The 18,360-nt window shown below is 37.8% G+C and overlaps 1 pseudogene; it reads right to left on the reverse strand.

Annotated features, from left to right (window-relative positions):
- Positions 1 to 3,263: 3,263 nt before the first annotated feature.
- Positions 3,264 to 3,701, reverse strand: LOC148164713 (large ribosomal subunit protein uL24 pseudogene; annotated as a pseudogene).
- Positions 3,702 to 18,360: the final 14,659 nt, after the last annotated feature.

The following is an 18,360-nucleotide window of genomic DNA, read 5'->3' on the forward strand; positions in this document are numbered from 1 at the left end:
AGGTTAGTATTTGTCTATGACATAAATTTCTCAGTTTGCCATTTATCTTTTGACTTTGTTTATGGTTTTATATGTAGTTAAATTTTTTTTATTTCATGGGTTCTAGATTTTGAGTGATAAAGACCTTCTTCACTGAAATATTAAAAAGGAACTTCCTGTGCTTTCTTCTAATACTTATATACTCTCATTATTTTGTATGAACATATTCGATTCAAATGAAATTTATCCTAGTTTTATTAGATCACTAGAGTATGATATGGGGTATGAGTACAACATCCTTACCCACACATTCTATCACCATTTATTGAAGTGTTTGTATTTTTCCCATTGATTTAAAATGCTATCTTTTTCATCTGGTGAATTGCAGTATGCATTTGGAATTATTTCTGGACTTTGTATAATACCTATTTGTCAGTCTGTCTAATGATGAGCCAGTCCCATGCTGTTTGAAGTGTTCAGGTTTTTATGTTTATGTTTTTATAAGACATATAGTGAAAATTCCGCCTCATTGCCCTTCCCCTCTGCCAGTTTTCCTTTCCATTTTTGATAATTTTTCCATATAAACTTTATGATCACTTTGCCTAGCTTCAAAAACCCACCGTAAACATTTTTCTTTTAGGGCGCCTGTTGAAATTATAATTAACTCAGAAAGAATTGACATCTTTTTGTTGTTAACTCTAACGACTAGATACATCTTCACTTTGTACAAAATTTCTGTGTGTCCTCCACTAGGGTTTTAAGACTTCTTAGTAAGTTGATTCCCCTGCCTTTTATCTTCTTTTCTTTCTTAGATGAGTATTTTTTTCCACTATATATTCATACAGTTTGTTGTATTTATTTTGTATATTAATTTTGTGCCCCACTACTTTGCTAAATAGCTTTTCGGTTGAGTCTCTTGAGTTTTCCAGGTATATAATTGTTTTTTTTTTTAAAGATTTTATTTATTTATTTGAGAGAGAGATAGCACGAGAGGGAAGAGGGTCAGAGGGAGAAGCAGACTCCCTGCCGAGCAGGGAGCCCGATGCGGGACTCGATCCCGGGACTCCAGGATCATGACCTGAGCCAAAGGCAGTCGCTTAACCAACTGAGCCACCCAGGCGCCCCTCCAGGTATATAATTGTAATACCTGGCAGGAAGTTTCCTAATGGATGCAGTGGAGGAGAAGAAATGTGCTTTTCAGTTTAGTGGATGGAAGTTCCTTCTGATAAATCTCAGGAAGGACAAATATAGATACATTCTGGACTCTTGGGTGTTCTAGACCAGACCAGGTGATGAATGCCTAGTGTTCAAAAACTGTAGTGTCATTTTACAAGGGATATACTGGAATGAGGATCGTTTTAAAACAAATAATTCATTATTATCTTAATCTTAGTCGTTATAATTGCCATCACATCTGAAATTTATAGAGAGCAGTTTATTTTTAAAAATCACTAATACATAGCTACTTATTTGTTATCACTTTTGTTATTACAAAGTATTTCAAAAATACTTTTAAGATATCCATGTATAGCTCATGGAGTTTAATACAGCATGGTAAAGAAAAAAATCCAGGGGTATGCAAGCAACCACCCATCAGTCTTGAAGTGGGATTTGTATTTAAGTAGCTTAAATGAGTTGATTTGTGTTTATGATGGGCACAGCAAATCCTCCTTGCTGATTGCTAAACCCTCCTCAACTAACACTGATCTTCTTTGTTGATCTTCAGGGCATGGTATCTCATCTGTTTAGTTTGGCCTTTTATTTGACTTTCATTGACTTTGCGGCCAAGCCTGTTTTCTTTGTTTGATATGTTAGCTCAAATATGTAGGTGAACTCAGCTGTTTAGTGATAGGCATATAATTTTAAAAAACAACATGTACTGGATTTGATGAGAGAATATAATTTTCCCGTGCAAATGGAGAAGCAAATGTTTGACTTTTGAGCAATATCTTGTTGTCTTTTAGAGGAGTTGTCCAGCTGTCTTTTGCTAGGAGACATAGACTTCTGATTGCTGAATTTCAGCCAGCCTTTTTTCTATATGCAGTGCTCAACCTTAGATTAGGTAGAGACACTTTTAAATCTTCTTTAAGTGCTTCCTAAGACATTAGCACCTTTCACTGCTAGTTTCTGAAGTGCTGCAGCTGTCACCCAAGTCTTAGTATTGAGCTAGCCACTATAACATGAAATTTGGTGTGTTGAAATATCTTCTCATCTGAGGTATATCACAGACTGTGCCATGTTTCTAACCATTAGAAAAAATGTAAATATACATATTGGGCTGTATGTCAATGAACATAAAAGATGTACAACAGAGAAACCAAAGATTGTGAATATGTACATTTGTACCTGTTGGTACCGAAACCCTGATTTTGCTTAGTAAATTCAACTTTATTGCCTTCCCTCTGGTGTGGTTGAATCTCAGTATTTTACTTCTTTTCTGCTAAATTCTCTTTTAAAAAGCCAAGATACAAAATGCTTTTAAAATCCTAAACTTTTATATAAATTTCAGTTTTCTCTGAGGTGTTAATTCTGATATAAAACCAGTGGAACTTCAGACTGAATAATACAAGGTATTGAAATCTTAAGGGACTTATTCTGTGTGTGTTGAGAGATACTGGCGAATGGAATAGTCTCATCAATAGGAGGGCTCTGTTGGTTCCAAACGTGAATTACTTATGTAAATGTCCCTTTAGAACCTCTGTTTATATGATAGAGATCTTAGGGGATATTAGAAAGAATGTTGTCTTGTCTTATAGACTTTCTGATGTGCTAACATACTTGAAGTTTCAATATTCGAAAGTCATTCACTGAAACTTTTTTTTTAATTGATGTGGTTTTGAAAAGTTTCAGATACTTGCTTACATTTCCCAAGAACATTTCCTTGTGTTTGGGGTATACTATGACATTTACCCTCTTTCTTTTTCTTTTCTGGAATATTTTTTTAACGTAGTGCATCTTTCAAAGAAATAAGACAAAGAAGAAGCGATAAAACCCATCCCCTGGCTGGCCTGCAGAAGAGCAAAGGAAGGCCCCCTCTACTATTTTCTAATTGACCAAGATAAAAGAATTCTTTAATAAAAAGGGCCCTAATTTTATTCCTGGAATTATTTATCTCGGTTTTCTGATGCAAATTGATATCAAATCAATTAGCAAGAATTTGGAACCATCTCCTATCCTTTTGTGCAGTGGGAGTACAGGGCAGCTGGTAGATCACAGGGATAGGGTTGGGGAGAGGGTTTTTTTTTTTAGTAATTTGTATAATGAAGGTTGTATATAAGATTACTTTATTCCTGCATCTTCTCAGTTGTTGCTTCTTTATATTTGCACTTTTCCATTTCCACCTGACAAAATTTGGCTTTACATTCAAAGATTTTCTTGCTGTGTTTGTCCAGTTTTAGCCTAGTGATAACCACCTTGCAGGGCTGAGTGCCCACATGGACAGTCGTGTCATTGGCTTCTCCTGTTGCACATGTTCAATGTAGATGGCACATTTCTTTCTGTAAACTTGGACTACTTTGCCAATTTGCTGACCTTTGTAGTGTCCTCATACAACCTGAACTTTATCATGCTTTCATATGAACACGGATGGAACATTGTACTTCTCTCTCAGCTCTTTGGAAAGAGGGAAAGACACAATCTTCCTGCAAATGTGGGAAGGTGCATTCAAATTGCCTTTTGTGGTTCTTGCCCTGGTCAGAAGTCACAAACGGATTGAACCTCATTTCAGCTACTGCTGCTTCAACAGTGGTCATAAAAGAAAAAAAAAAAGATGGGGTTTCCAGAGTAGTTCTTTAACTACAATCTCATGGTCTGCTTGAGTGTGTGATTCTGCCTTTCTAATCTCCATTCAGCATTTTGCCTGGCCTATTCAGTGTTTTTTCTTCTAAAAGCTAGGATTTATAATTTTCATACACTTGGAATCCTAGTCAGGCATTTAGTTGCCCCCCTCTTTTTTTTAAGATTTTATTTATTTGACAGAGAGAGACATAGCAAGAGAGGGAACACAAGCAGGGGGAGTGGGAGAGGGAGAAGCAGGCTTCCCGTGGAGCAAGGAGTCCTATGTGGGGCTCAGTCCCAGAACCCTGGGATCATGACCTGAGCCAAAGGCAGATGCTTAAGGACTGAGCCACCCAGGTGCCCCTAGTTGCCCCCCTTTTAAATGAAGTTTTGATTTCATCTTTTTTATCACTGTTGTTGATATTTTTAAGTTTAAAGAGGCATGTTTTAATCATATCAGAAAGAAAATGGACTCTGCTGTCAGACATGTCAGTATCTGAACCCATAGTCCCCATGTTCTGACTTTCTCACCTCTTAAACTAGTTATATAACATTTTGTCTGCAAGTTACTTATAATAAGACCAACCATGTAAGATCTGCTATGAAAATTCCTTGAGCTCATGCTTGTAAAGTGCTACCCAGAACCTAACACACGGTTAGCACTCTATACATACGGGTTTCTTTTAAATTTATTTGAGGTATTCTAATGCCTATTTATTTTTTTGTGAAAGGCTTTATGTTTAAAAAAATAAGAGAATATATACTTTCATTCATTTACCAAATATTTGTTGTGTACTTTTTAAATGCCGGGCATAGATTTAAGAGCTGGGAATATGTAGTGAGTAAAACTGAGAATATTTAAGAAATACTAAGTTTATACAAGACCTTCATTCTCATGGGGAAGACAGATAATGAACAAAATAAATATGTGAAATATATAACATGTTGAATGATGATAATTACTATGGTTGTACCCTGAGCAGGTAATGCTTGAGCAGAGACTAGAAGGAGGTGAGAGAGTGAGCCATGTGGATACCTAAGGCAAGAGTGGATGGCAGGGGTGTTATCCTGAAACAAGGAGGCCAGTGTGTCTGCAGTGGAGTAGAACATGTGCCCAGAGAGACAACAGAGGCTGTCCTGTAGGACCTTATAGGCTATGTATCATGTATCACGTAGGACCTTGTAGGCTATGTGTAAGAAATTTTTGTGTCCCTCTGAATCAAAGTGGAGCTAGGAGAAGAGTTTGAACAGAGAAATGACATCATCTGACTAAGATTTAAAAAGGAAGCCACTCAGGCTGCTCTATTAAGAAAAGGAGAACTGAATGTTATATGCAAACAATGAATCATGGAACACTACATCAAAAACTAATGATGTAGTGTATGGTGATTAACATAACAATAAAAAATTTAAAAAGAATAAAAAAAAAGAAGTAGGAAGGGAAAAATGAAGGAGGGGAAATCGGAGGGGGAGATGAACCATGAGAGACTACGGACTCTGGGAAACAAACTGAGGGTTCTAGAGGGGAGGGGGCGGTGGAAGGATGGGTTAGCCTGGTGATGGGTATTAAAGAGGGCACGTATTGCATGGAGCACTGGGTGTTATACGCAAACAATGAATCATGGAACACTACATCAAAAAAAATAATTAATTAATTAAAAAAAAAGAAAAGAAAAGACTATCAGAAGGATGAGGGCAGAGGCAGGGGAGACCAATGAGGAGGCTACTGTAGTGAACTGTAGTGGCCTGGACTAGAACAGTAGGTAGCAGAGGAAGTGGTGAGAAGTGATTGCAATCTGGATATATTTAGTATATAGGGCTGACATGACTTTTTGAAGGAGTTTTGTAGAGTGTGGAAAAAAAAAAGAGGTGAGTAAAAGATGTCTCCAAATTTTGAGCCCAAGAAACTGGAGCTTCTGAGAGAACACGACTGGAACATGAACGTATTTGGAGTGGGGATGAAGAGGGAAATCCAAAGTTTGGATTTGGTTATGTTAATTTTGAGATTAAAAATACTTAAAAGTAGAAAGGTTCCTTAGGCTTATAAAGTCATGAGACTGGGGGGGGCCTGGGTGGCTCAGTTGGTTAAACATCTGCCTTGGGCTCTCGTCATGATCTCAGGTCCTGGGATTGAGCCCCACATCCACCCAGCTCCCTGCTCAGTGGGGAGTCTGCTTCTTCCTCTCCCTCTGCCCCTCCCCCCTCTCGTGCTCTCTTTTTTTTCTCTCTGTCTCTCTCCTCTCAAATAAATAAATAAATAAATTTTTTAAAAAGTCATGAAACTGGATGAGAACTACCAGGGAAAGAGTATACATAGACAAGAGACTAAGTCCTGGGTCTCTCTTGCATCAAGAGATGCTGGAGATGAGAGGAACTATCTGATTTGTTTCTCAGAGTGTAAGTATAGAGGAATACATTTTGAGGAAATTTATCTATATTCACTTTACACTTGTTTCCATAAAAAATTTATAATAAGGTTTTGTGAAAAGTCAAAGTATTGTGACGATTTCAGCACCAGAAGACCCTTGAACAATTGTAAATTGAATAGTATACTCCCAATCTCCAATGTTAATTCTTTAAAAAACAAAACAAAACATTCACCATTTTTCCCCTTTCCTTTTTTTTTTTTTGGCCTTATTGTTTTGTTTGTTTGTTTTGTTTTGACAAAGTTCTGCCCGAATTTGTTGTTCAACATTTATAAAGACCTTGACTTGCCTCTTCCCATTTAAAAAGAATCTGCTAAACTGGGTACCAGGTTTTAAGCAATACCAAGTCTTGGTTAGCTGCAGCACTGTGCACATAGTTATGTCTTCAATATTAATACCCTAGCTTAACTTTTCTTCCTGTTAGTTGTAATTGGATAACTTGTCACGAGAGATAGGGAGTTAAAATCTCATGGTAGCAAAATAGTCATTCTCCAAATTGTAATTTCTCCCCTTCCATACACTGCTTCTTGTTGACTCCAATATCTGCAACCATTCTCCTTATGACTCTAAAACCTTCTTACCACAGACATCTAATGAACATTTTCAGGCCAACTATGTAAGTAGAATTAGTAAGATGAGGTAGAGGCTAAAGAAAACATATCACAAAATTACAACATTAAGGATGTGTAAAGTTATCCTGAAAATTATCTTAGAACAAACTTCTTAATCTATTAAGAATATGCAAATCACTTGCAAAGATCCATTATTTTTTCCCATGTGCATGTAGAGACTGCTTAAGGACTGTTAAGGACTGCTAACTCTCTCCTAATATTGATTCACTCCTTGTTTCTTTAGTATTAGAACCCTCAACATTTAGCTGAGCATCCGGCCACCCAGATAAAGACTACATTTCCAGGCTACTCTTGCTGCCATGTTCGGCCATATATTTTAGGATCTGGCCAATAGTATGTGAGTAGAATCCAGCCACACTGGTGAGAGCTGCAAAAGCCATCTTAGCCCAGGGGATGAAAGCCATATCTTGAGATTGGTAGAACAACAAAGTAGAAAGTGCCTGAGTCCTCAAGACTGAGGAGCTGCCATACAACCTCTGGACTATTTGTGCTCCAGCTCTTAAGTGAGAAAGAAATCAATGTCTATTTGTTTGAGCTATTATTTTTTTGGCCTTTGTGACAGCAGGCAGACTTGTATTCCAGTTTACTCAGGGCCCTTCTACTAGAGGCCAGTGTGCTGAAGCACAATAGTGGTTGTCCTCTATTATCTGTTGATAGAGAATAGACATAATGACAAAGAGCTATTATAGATACAGGAAGACTTTAAATGGATTTTTATTTCATTAATCCCAGCTATGTACATTTGAAAAACAGTAGTCCTTACCTAGGTGAGATATATTGCTTAGTCACTCTCTTGATAATGCTTGGACTGGTATGTGGATTTAAGGACTCTGTGTCAGGCCCCTTCCCCAAACTACTTTTTGAAGTCCATGGACTTAGGCATTAGAGTTAAAAATGAGGTTAGACAGAATAGGGTCCAGCTCAGAAGATGCGAAGAAAATCTGAAATGCCAGGTCAACTATGCAACTGTTGCCTAGAACAGGTAAAAAGAGAGCTGAGGACTGGAGGGTCCAGCATCTCGTGGACATTGTGGGAACTTCCCCAACATCACTTTGCCACTTTCCCATCACATAGCAGCCATCCCCGTTGGAGGGATATACTGTGTTGAAAATGTCCCTCCCAAATTCATGTTCACTTGGAACCTGTGAATATGACCTTATTTGGAAATAGGGTCTTTGTAAATAAAATCAAGTTAAAATGAGGTCATGCTGGATTAAGGTGGGACTTAATCCAGTGACTGGTGTCCTTATAAGAAGAGGGAAATTTAGGCATGAACACATAGACAATCATCGTGTGAAATAGAGGCCAAGACTGGAGTTATGTTACTATAAACCAAATAATACCAAGGACTGCCGGCAACTACCGGAAGCTAGAAGAGGCAAAGAGAGAGTCTTCTGTAGAGCCTCTGGAGGGAACATGGCTCAGCCAACACCTGGATTCTGAATTTCTCGAGAATTATAAGAGAATAAATTGTTGTTGTTTTAACCCACCCAGTTTGTGGTACTTTGTTATGGCAGCCCTAGGAAACTAATACAGAGGGGTTGGCAATGCCCTCAGGTGTAGGCTGAGATTATATTCAATATGTTTCACAACCAGGATATGATCCATCCAAACAGGAGAGATGCCTGCTGCATTGCCGGAGCAGGCACCAAATGGATCCTCGCTTTGCAGATGTTAACTTTGTTTTTGCTGGATAGAGGTAAGTCAGGAGGATTCCAGAATGGATTGCTGATGCAGTGAGGAACATGTAGGAGGTCACAGAAACTTGGCTACTTATCATCTGGTTTAGAAGCCTTTCAGTATTTAAAAAAACCTGTGGAATTATGTCAGTGCGTGCCAAGCACATGCCTTGGTTGGTCTAAACCAATACATCTTTCCTTCTTGCCATTACAGATGATCCAAGAGGGGTCAGTCAGAATGAAGGTCAGGACTTTCTTTCTCTGGGTGGGTAAGAACATGCCCTATCTTGGGAAATGTGAATGGGAAAGAAGATGATCCTGGTTGCTGTGAGCTAAAATCTTGTAACCTACCCTTGTAAGCCCAGGACACAAGCCATAACCAAAGGAGGGAAGAACTGCGACAACTGCAGCCAAATCATCTGGAACTCTGGTCATTTGCACCTGAGTCTCTCCCATGCTCTGGACTATTAGTTACATGAGCCAATTAATGCTCTTTATCGTTTATGCAAGTTTGGGTAGGGTTTTCTGTTGCTTATAACTAGAAGCATCCTAACTGATATGGTCCCTGTGACTTTCTTGGCAGATATTTAAGTCTTTTCCTCTGAAACATTTTATTTTGGTATCTGCTAGTGTGATTATTTTGTAATTACCTTTTATGTTTGTGTTCTGTTAGTAAATGAAACACCAGCCAAGTTTCAAGGAAATAAGATTTTGCTGAAAGACTATTATCAATTTTATACTGAATTCTTATTTTAGAATACAACCTAAAATCAAACAGGTACACAAGCACTTGCATGTGTGTCTGTGCGCACACATGTGCACACACACAAACACACACACATCTGCAATTTCCCTCACTGCATTCCTTGCCATACATAATAAAAACTAACTTGTATTACAGATGCTATTGATGGGCGAAATGGTACAAGCAAACGGGAGAGAATCTGTAATCTGTGGGGGATAGTGGAAAAATAAAGGAAAGTATTAACTCAAAGAAATATGGTTTTGTGAATGAAATTCTCTTCTATAAGAATAACTCCAGAATAAATGCAATGGTAGTGCAACGGCCAATTTAAATACAGAGGCTAGCAAAGGAATGGAGCTGGAGAGAGATGAATAGATGCAGCCAGGGAAAAATCATGAAGTTTAAACTCCTTTTCCTCTGTCTCAGTCTTCAAAATAAATCTTTCTTTTGCAGTTATAGGGGCCATTTCAAACACAGGGCTAAGCAGGGCAGAAACAAAGCACTAGTGTCCTCAGTGGCCCCCTAAAAATGAAAAATTTGAGGTGACTCAATTGATTTGGGTTACCTCGGATTACTGTTCATCTGTTTGCATACTGAATTTGACGCTTCTGCTTTATACTCCCCATGGCAGTTGTTGTCTATACCTCGTTAACAATAAATATTAGAAAATGCACTTCCAGATTTAGCCAACATTTCAGTTACCTTTGGCTGATTTTGAAATTAGGATATTGCTTTCAATAACAAGGGGGAAAAATTTAGAAAGGAGACTGTAAAAATGCTAAAGTAGCTTTTCTTAGTATGCAATTCATGTTAAATCTCTGGTGTCTGAAGAATACAGAACTGAGATTTTATCAATACATGCAGTACCACACATTTCCTATTTTAGTTGCTAATTAGTATTCAGGTGTGCAGTGGAATACATGAAATTAAATGCTAATGCTGTTTCATTTGTGATTTAACATGTACAAGTTGTTACTATGTGCACATTACCCTGTCAATGCACATGTATAATTGTTGCTTTTTTCTTTTTTCTTTGTAATCATCATATCTTCATGTATTCATTTGATTCAATCTTCTAAGGGCATGATATGAATAAATCCTGGTTACAAATAAATGATTACTTTTTGCAGTTTAGAAATGAAAATAAGAGATACCTGAGAGTCATTTTTAAAAGGCTTCAGTTGAGGCCTTACTTTATTGACCGACTAGTATAGAAATCGTAGTTTTTCCCTTTATTTTGTTTCACTTCATTTATGATTAACAGCTGCATAAAATTGTGAACTGTCTAATGGAAGTAGTTTTATAAATATTGCATGCCTTTTTATGTTCTTCAATTTGTACTTCCCTTATCAAGTATTTTTATGTTAAAAAATTTCAAAGTTAATGTATGAGGAAGTAACTAGCTACTTTAGTTAGTTAGATTTCTCTTCCTTGAAGAAAATTACTATAATGGTTACTTTTGCTAAAATGCAATTACTGTCACTGTAAAAATCAATCATATTTTTATATAAGAACCTTTAACAACTTTTGAATGCATTAAGAAAAGTAAATGAAAAAGACTCAGTGTGCAGTAAGACTAGACAGCCAAACCCCCACCCCTGACATCTGATGTGAAAAAATACCCAGCTACCTTTCTTGTAATTCATGTTCATGCCTTAGCTAAGATCACTGTAAAAGTTTTATAATACAGTAGTAAGCAAGTTTCTCAGAACATTATTGAAAAACGCAACGTATATGCAACAACTAGTAGCTATTATTGTTTCTGGCGAATAGTTTACTCCTAATCTGTCAGAATTTGTAGTCTTGGAGTCTCACAAATCAAACCAAAAGACATCATTTGTAAAGGTTTAGCATTGTTATACTCCTGGAGCTGAAAATATCTCCACATGAAAAGGGAAGGTTAGGAAGTATGAACTGTATCATTTCTCGGCTTTGAGGAGATCACTTGTTGAGGTTAGGAAGATGTTTTTTGTCTCAAAATATTACACAGTCACATGGACACAGTATATTCCCCCCCAAGGCATCTATAATATACTCATAAACTGGAATACTAAACATAACATGAGATTTCTGTCCTGCTACTCAGAATATTATACCCCTCATGCAATGTTAGAAACACAGAAACAGATGACATGGTCTGTACTGTTACTTAATAACATATGTCTTGACAGGATGAATACATTTAAAAGGAGGCATTAATCAAAACCTATTAAATAATAACATGGTATGGGTAAAACAGATTATTTGATATAGCTATGTACTAAGACACCCAATTAATGTCTGGGCACATCGGCAATCACAGCTCCGTTCTCTCCTACTCCATCCCAGACCAGCTCGTGTCTGTTTTTGTTTGTTTGTTTGTTTTCCCTACTATCATTAATGGTCTCTCCATCCAGCTAGTCTCCTAAACTAGATACAGGAGAGGTATTTTGATTCCTCCTTCTTCCTTAGCCCCTTCATTCCCTCCATTGCTAGTCATCTCCAGTCTCCCTTCCGGCCCCATCTCAGCCTTCCTAGTACCCTCCTAAGGCCCCAGCATAATCAGTCTCTCTCCTTTGTCACTCACCTTCTTCCCTGCTTCCAGAGTTACCTTTTCAAACTCCATGGCATGACATACAATTCCTGTCCTCTTTTGTCTGGTCTCACCCTGTTAGGTTCCTGGGCATTCCTTCCCACTGTGCCCTGTCCGGCCAGGGACACGATTAATCCACAGAGTCCAGTAACAGTGGGTGCTGCCTTTGCTTCCTGGAATATTATTTTCTAGGGCCTCTGATTAGAAAATTACTATTTCTCCATCAGAACCTGGATCTAAAAGGCCTTCTCTGACACCCCCATGCAAAATTTCATCACTTGCTCCTTTGTGCTGTCATAACTGTCCGCACATAAGAGGTTTGTAGCACTGTCTGGGCTTCTTGAGCTTTCCTCCGCTACACTAGAAGCTTCGCTAGGGCAAGGACATGTCTTACTCTTTTTGGTATCCTTAGCACTTAGTTCAGTGCATGATAATACAGTGGGCTGTCAATACAGAGTGAAGGAATGAGGGAATGAACACATCCTTTAGTACTTTTAGTTGTGAACTGATTTCAGTTTATTACTCATGGATTCACATTTTGTCTGAAAAAAGAAACCATTAAGAAAAATAATAATTTTAAGTCATGCTATAAAAATTAGCTTTTAGCAAATTTACCTGAAAGGAACATCCATTACAGTGAGAGGTCATTCTTCATTATTAGAAATCTTCTCCATTCTTAGGGATTCTTTTCTTTTCTTTTTTTTTTTTTTTTGGTATTAAAAAATGTGAGTTGTGACTGACCAATGTGTAAGAGCTGCACACACGGTGATTAGTTAAAAAATATCCCCAGCAAAGGCAAACCATTACAGGATATCTATTGGACATTTGATTTTTTTTTATTTCCCTCAAAGCTAAAGCTGGTCATAAAGTTCATCTGGTGGCAATTTTTTCAATGTATTTTAAATTGAGATAGCAGCCGGCCAGTGCTACCTATAGAAAACTGCATTTGGTTCTATTGCCAATATGTGCTGCTTTTTTTTTTTTTTTCCTACGCTCCGTTTGTTGTCAGGTGCTTCTTTATGTCACTGTCATGCTTTCTAGAAAAGAGGAAAGCTTAATAGCATAAACTCAACATCTTCCTTAACGAACACCCTGCAATTATTTGATTTGAGGTACATTTGCCTTAACCATCAGTCATTTTAATCTGGCCAGAACCACTGTGTTATTTGAGGAATGGCTTCTCCCTCTTCCTACGGGTTTGGTGGAAAGGACAGTCTCAGTGTCTTGTCAGCTTCTGCTGCAGGAGTGGGTAGCAGGCCCAAGCCTGTCCAATCATGGTATCTCATCCTTCTGCCTTACAGTGTTTGATGCAAGTGGTGGTCCTATGACCCAGACAAGGCAACTTGGAAAGTGTGTGTGTGTGTGTGTGTGTGTGTGTGTGTGTGTGTGTGTGTGTGTGTGTGTTGAAAGAAAAGGCTTGTTTATTTTTTGCATCTCAAGATTTTAAGATGCACACTTGGAGATCCTGGCACTTATGTTTTCTGACATGTGAAGATAGTCTGTTCAGAGTAGGAAAACATGTATCTTATATACCAAGGGAAGCAGAGACTAGCAGGGCTGAGAGATGTTAAGTAAACCTTAACGATACTATTTACACCCTTGTACCTAGCCATTCCTGAAGTGAGAGTCATCTTTAAATTTCCAGGTATATGAGCCAACAAATTCCTTCTTTTCTGCTTAAGCTGATTTGAATTCTTCCAACCAAAATAGTATATATCAGAGTGACATTATGCTGAGAAAAACTAAGTGTTATGGCTCCTTAAGTATGAAATGTCAGGGTTAAATAAATACAAAGTGCTCACGATCTGTCACTGCATGGGAAGAAGCTTCTGGACATGAATTCCCTGACATCTCCCTGTATTTTCCACTCTAGACATTTGAAAGTTCTAGAAAATGATTTTATTTCAAATGCAAGACTTCAAATACTGAGACTGTCCTTTCCACCAAAACCCATAGGAAGAGGGAAAAGCCACTCCTCAAATAACACAGCGGTTCTGGCCAGATTAAAATGACTGATGTTAATGCAAATGTACCTTAAATCAAATAATTGCAGAGTGTTCATTAAGGAAGATGTTGAAGTTTATGCTATTGACCTTTTCCCTTTTCTAGAAAGCATGACAGTGACATAAAGAAGCACCTGATCACAGACTTTTAGTTAACTCACAGCAAAAGAACTAACATGGTGTGATGGCTTTGTACCATGTCAATTTCCCCAAATTCTCTTCCCATAATGGTTCCAGGTTAGGATTTGCCATGACAGAAATTTGTGCAGGATTTGGCACTGAAGGGCACCCATTTCTAGGTTCTGAAGATTGCTGTAGGGCGGGCACTGTTGGGGTTTGTTCACGTTGTCATGGATCTGCTGTTGGCAAGGGGCAGCTGCTGGGCCCATAGCTCCTCTAGCCTCTGTCAAACTCCTTCAGTCTCTGAGAATCCTGGGCTAGGGGCATGTACAGCTCTGTGGTAAAAGATGCTGGCTTATCCCACAAGTTGCCCAAATTGTCATGACAGAAGGCAGTGGTTAGGTGATCTTTCAGTTTTTCCTAATGGGTTCTGGTTTGTCCTTGGTTGCACCTACTTTGTGCCCACCTTCTCTTTCTGACTGCTGATGCTTGGGCTTGGTACCAGACCTATAGGCAGCAGATATCTATGACTGCATATGGGCTAATGCTTGTGAGAGTGAATTCCTTGTTTTCTATCACTCATTGGTTCTGCCTGCCTGGTTGAACTCTAACTGATGGGTGGTCTATTTTTGTTATTTACTTCTGAAGCATTATGAGAGTTTATTTATTACTGGGAATCAACTTTGGTGAGGTTGAAAGAATTTAGGCTTTATACTCACTCTTCACATTCTACCTTTGCCACTTGGTATCTGTATGACTTTGACCAAGGTGTTTGATCTTTTGATGTCTTAGTTTCTTTAGCTATCAAATGGGGAAGAATATATCTACCAATGGGATTGCTATTAAGATTTATAAGGAAATAACATTGTTTTGACACAGGACTGTTGTTCATTATTGCAATCCCAGCATCTAGCTAAAAAATCAGCATATTATACCTACTTCACAATCTTTTCTAAATTGATGGATAAAGAGGTTTGTGCTTAATACATGTTAACTTCTTCTCTTCCATTCTTTATTTGAGGAGTTATGGTAGAGTAAATATTTCTCAGATAATATTTAGTTTCTTCTCCCAAAAAACCTCCATGGGAGAAGTAGATTTCCCTATCTCATTAATGTTGATCTTGGCCATGTGACTTACCTTGGGCAATACGTTGTTAGAATATATAGCAGGTAGCCACTGCTCCTTCAGACTGGGCTTCTAAATGAGACCAGTAAAACAAAGCATTTCTGGTGTAGTCTGAGGCAAAGACACTCCAGCTGACGCATAGATGCGTGACTAAGAATCAAAGCTTATTATTCTATGACTTGAGTATTGGGGTAGTTTGTTATGGAACAATCACTGACTGCTGCAGAGGGGCTTAATTATAAAGATAGAATCAATATTTATAGATTTAGCATGTAAACAAACTTTACAACTCAGTTGGGTTTATGTGCCTATTATAAATTAGATAAACAGATCTGAAAAAAAGTTTAGAACAGTCTTTGGCCAGATTAATCCATCCACTAACATAAACCATGAGTACAATTCGGGTGGTCGTTCTGGCACGGCTGTAACATGTATTTGAAGAGCACAAGAGTTGGTAGCCATCCTCAGCGAGTACATGAATATGTCCTCAAGAAAAGTGGGATCTTTTTCTCTCATCTCAGAGCCCTGCAACTGGCTCAGTATAGGGTCATTGTGTTGCTTATCATTTGAAAATGTAGAAAGAATTCTGCACTACTTAGAGCCTGTGACCTTGGAGAAGAAGAAACTCAACTTCATTTCCTCATCTTTAAAAGGTGGATAATAATAGTTACCACCCAATGGAATTGTGAGACCTAAATGAAAGCATGCGTACAAAGCTCTTAGCACACTGTCTGGCACATAACAAGCCGTCAATAGGAGTTAGCCCTTGTTACAGTTGTTATGATTGTGAGTGACAGAATGCTTAGGCAAGTTGCCAGGTTAATTCTGCCCCTCTAAGCCACTCACACAGTGAAGTGATAGAGCATTCCAGCTTGGCTCCATGATTGGACAGGGAGTCTCACAGCAAGAAGAATTCATTAAGGGGACAATCTAGGAGAGCAGCATTTAGTCCTTATGAAAGAGAAAATAATGTAGGTCATAATTTTTTTATAAGTATTCTAATGGAGTCTTTTGGATCAGATTTCAGATTTCCTTTCCTTGGGCTAAGGAATTCAAATACATTTGTTAACTTTGTTGCTCACCTATGAATTGCCTATTGATTTTTCATATTTCTCATTTTATTTTGTGAAGACTATGCACCAAGGAAGGTCTGATTTGAGCCAACCAGGGTGGAACAAGAATAGGTGGGTACAGAGTACATACCTGACTACTTAATTTTACTATTTTGTTTTATTTTATCTTGCAGTATTCATTACCATTGTATCTTCTCTATTCTTAGTCCGTGATTTGGTAGATGGCAATGACCGTATTCTTAGCCCTAGACTGGGTCTTGTTTGGCTTATCAATATCTCATTGCTGTGGTTCTTGTGATTGGTTCAGAGTTAGGCATATGGTCCATTCTGGGCCAAGGAAATCCTGAAACAAAAATTTGTATTTAATTGTTGGAGTCTTTCTTTTCTTTGCCGGAGTGATATGAAGATACCACATTTGTAGTTGCTATAGATGGGCCCACTAGGGGCAAATATGTGGAACTGGAGAATAAAATCAATAGTGAGGAAGATAAAGCATGGGAGATAGAGACAAATCAGCTCATTGGTAAAATCAATGAAGCTGCTAAATTCAGTCTTACCTGAAGTCAGAACTGCCCCCGGATTTCAGCTCCTTAAGTACTGTTCAAGGCAGTTTGAATTTGGTTTTCTGTTATCTGCAGCATAAAGAGTAATGTACCTACATGCCACACCCTTATTCATATGCCCTATGAAGAGCTCAAGTGATCAGTAATAATGATTAAGTTAACAAATTTTTATAAATAAAAGTCCTGCTTAGCATTGTGGCACATTCAGCTGGCTGCCCCCCCCCTTTTTTTACTATCCTTTTTCCTTCCTTTTGACTTGGGGTGTGTAGCAGAATAAGGATCCTTTAATTACCTTTCAAAACACTTTCTTAAGAAATAGAATATAAGCTGGAGTGGTGGGGGGGTGGGAGGGATGGGGTGGCTGGGTGATAGACATTGGGGAGGGTATGTGCTATGGTGAGTGCTGTGAATTGTGTAAGACTGTTGAATCACAGACCTGTACCTCTGAAACAAATAATACATTATATGTTAAAAAAAAAAAGAAGAAGAAGAAGATAGCAGGAGGGGAAGAATGAAGGGGGGGAAATTGGAGGGGGAGATGAACCATAAGAGACTACGGACTCTGAGAAACAAATTGAGGGTTCTAGAGGGAAGGGGGGGTGGGGGAATGGGTTAGCCTGGTCATGGGTATTAAAGAGAGCACGTACTGAATGGAGCACTGGGTGTTATATGCAAACAATGAATCATGGAACATTACATCAAAAACTAATGATGTAGTGTATGGTGATTAACATAACATAACAAAAAAAGTCTCAAAAAAAAGAGAAATAGAATATAAGATGTAATGTTAGATGAAGAAAGCAGGGCAAAAATATTCTATCTGTATACATATACATATATAATACATGTATAATTCTATATATAGTATAATCTCAACTAAGTGGACATACAAAGGAAAATACTACTTCCATAATAAAAAATAAATATTATTAAAAATACTCTTTCCTACCATGGCACTATTAATATAGGATGTTGTCTTTTTAGGTATGAAACACCCCTTCACTATCTAGATGGTCCTTGTGACATTTATGTTATGCTCATTTGTCACACAATCATTTCCCTTAACAACTAGATTGTGATCAAACATTACAGCACATTAATTCCCTAGTGAGACAAGTTAGAATATAGTGTGCCCTGCTGTTTTGTCACATTTTCCTCTTTTTATTGTAACTTTCTTTTAACATCACCAAATTTGGTGCTTTTATCAAAATGATTGACTCTTAAATTGGAAGATTTGTTTGATGGTTAGGCTCCATATCTTGAGTTAGAGAGTTTTACATAAGATTTATAAGAGCCTGAGAATGGCATTATCTTCACTGGCCTTACGTAACACACATATCAGCTACTAGATTTCTCATTCCTGAAGTTGTGAGTTCAAAAACAAGGAGAAAGTGAAGGAAAAACTTTCCACTCGAAGGTAAGTGTAAAGTGTCTTAACGATTTTCTATACACTCTCTAATCATTATGAAATTTTATTGTTCCTACCTTGGCATATACCTTTAAAAGAGTTGCCTTTCTGACAAAGCAAAGGAAATGAGTTATTCCAAGTCAAGGGCTAATAAAGCAGACATTAATATGATAAAAAATTTGAAATATCATTGACATGGGTTGATTTGTAAGCTCCATGACTAATTTGGTTGTTTTTAACTGCCAGGAGAGTATGTT

Source organism: Eumetopias jubatus, unplaced genomic scaffold (genome assembly GCF_037043125.1).
Source record: "Eumetopias jubatus isolate StellerSeaLion01/CBP00866 unplaced genomic scaffold, mEumJub1_p1.0 scaffold_3, whole genome shotgun sequence".
NCBI lineage: Eukaryota > Metazoa > Chordata > Mammalia > Carnivora > Otariidae > Eumetopias > Eumetopias jubatus.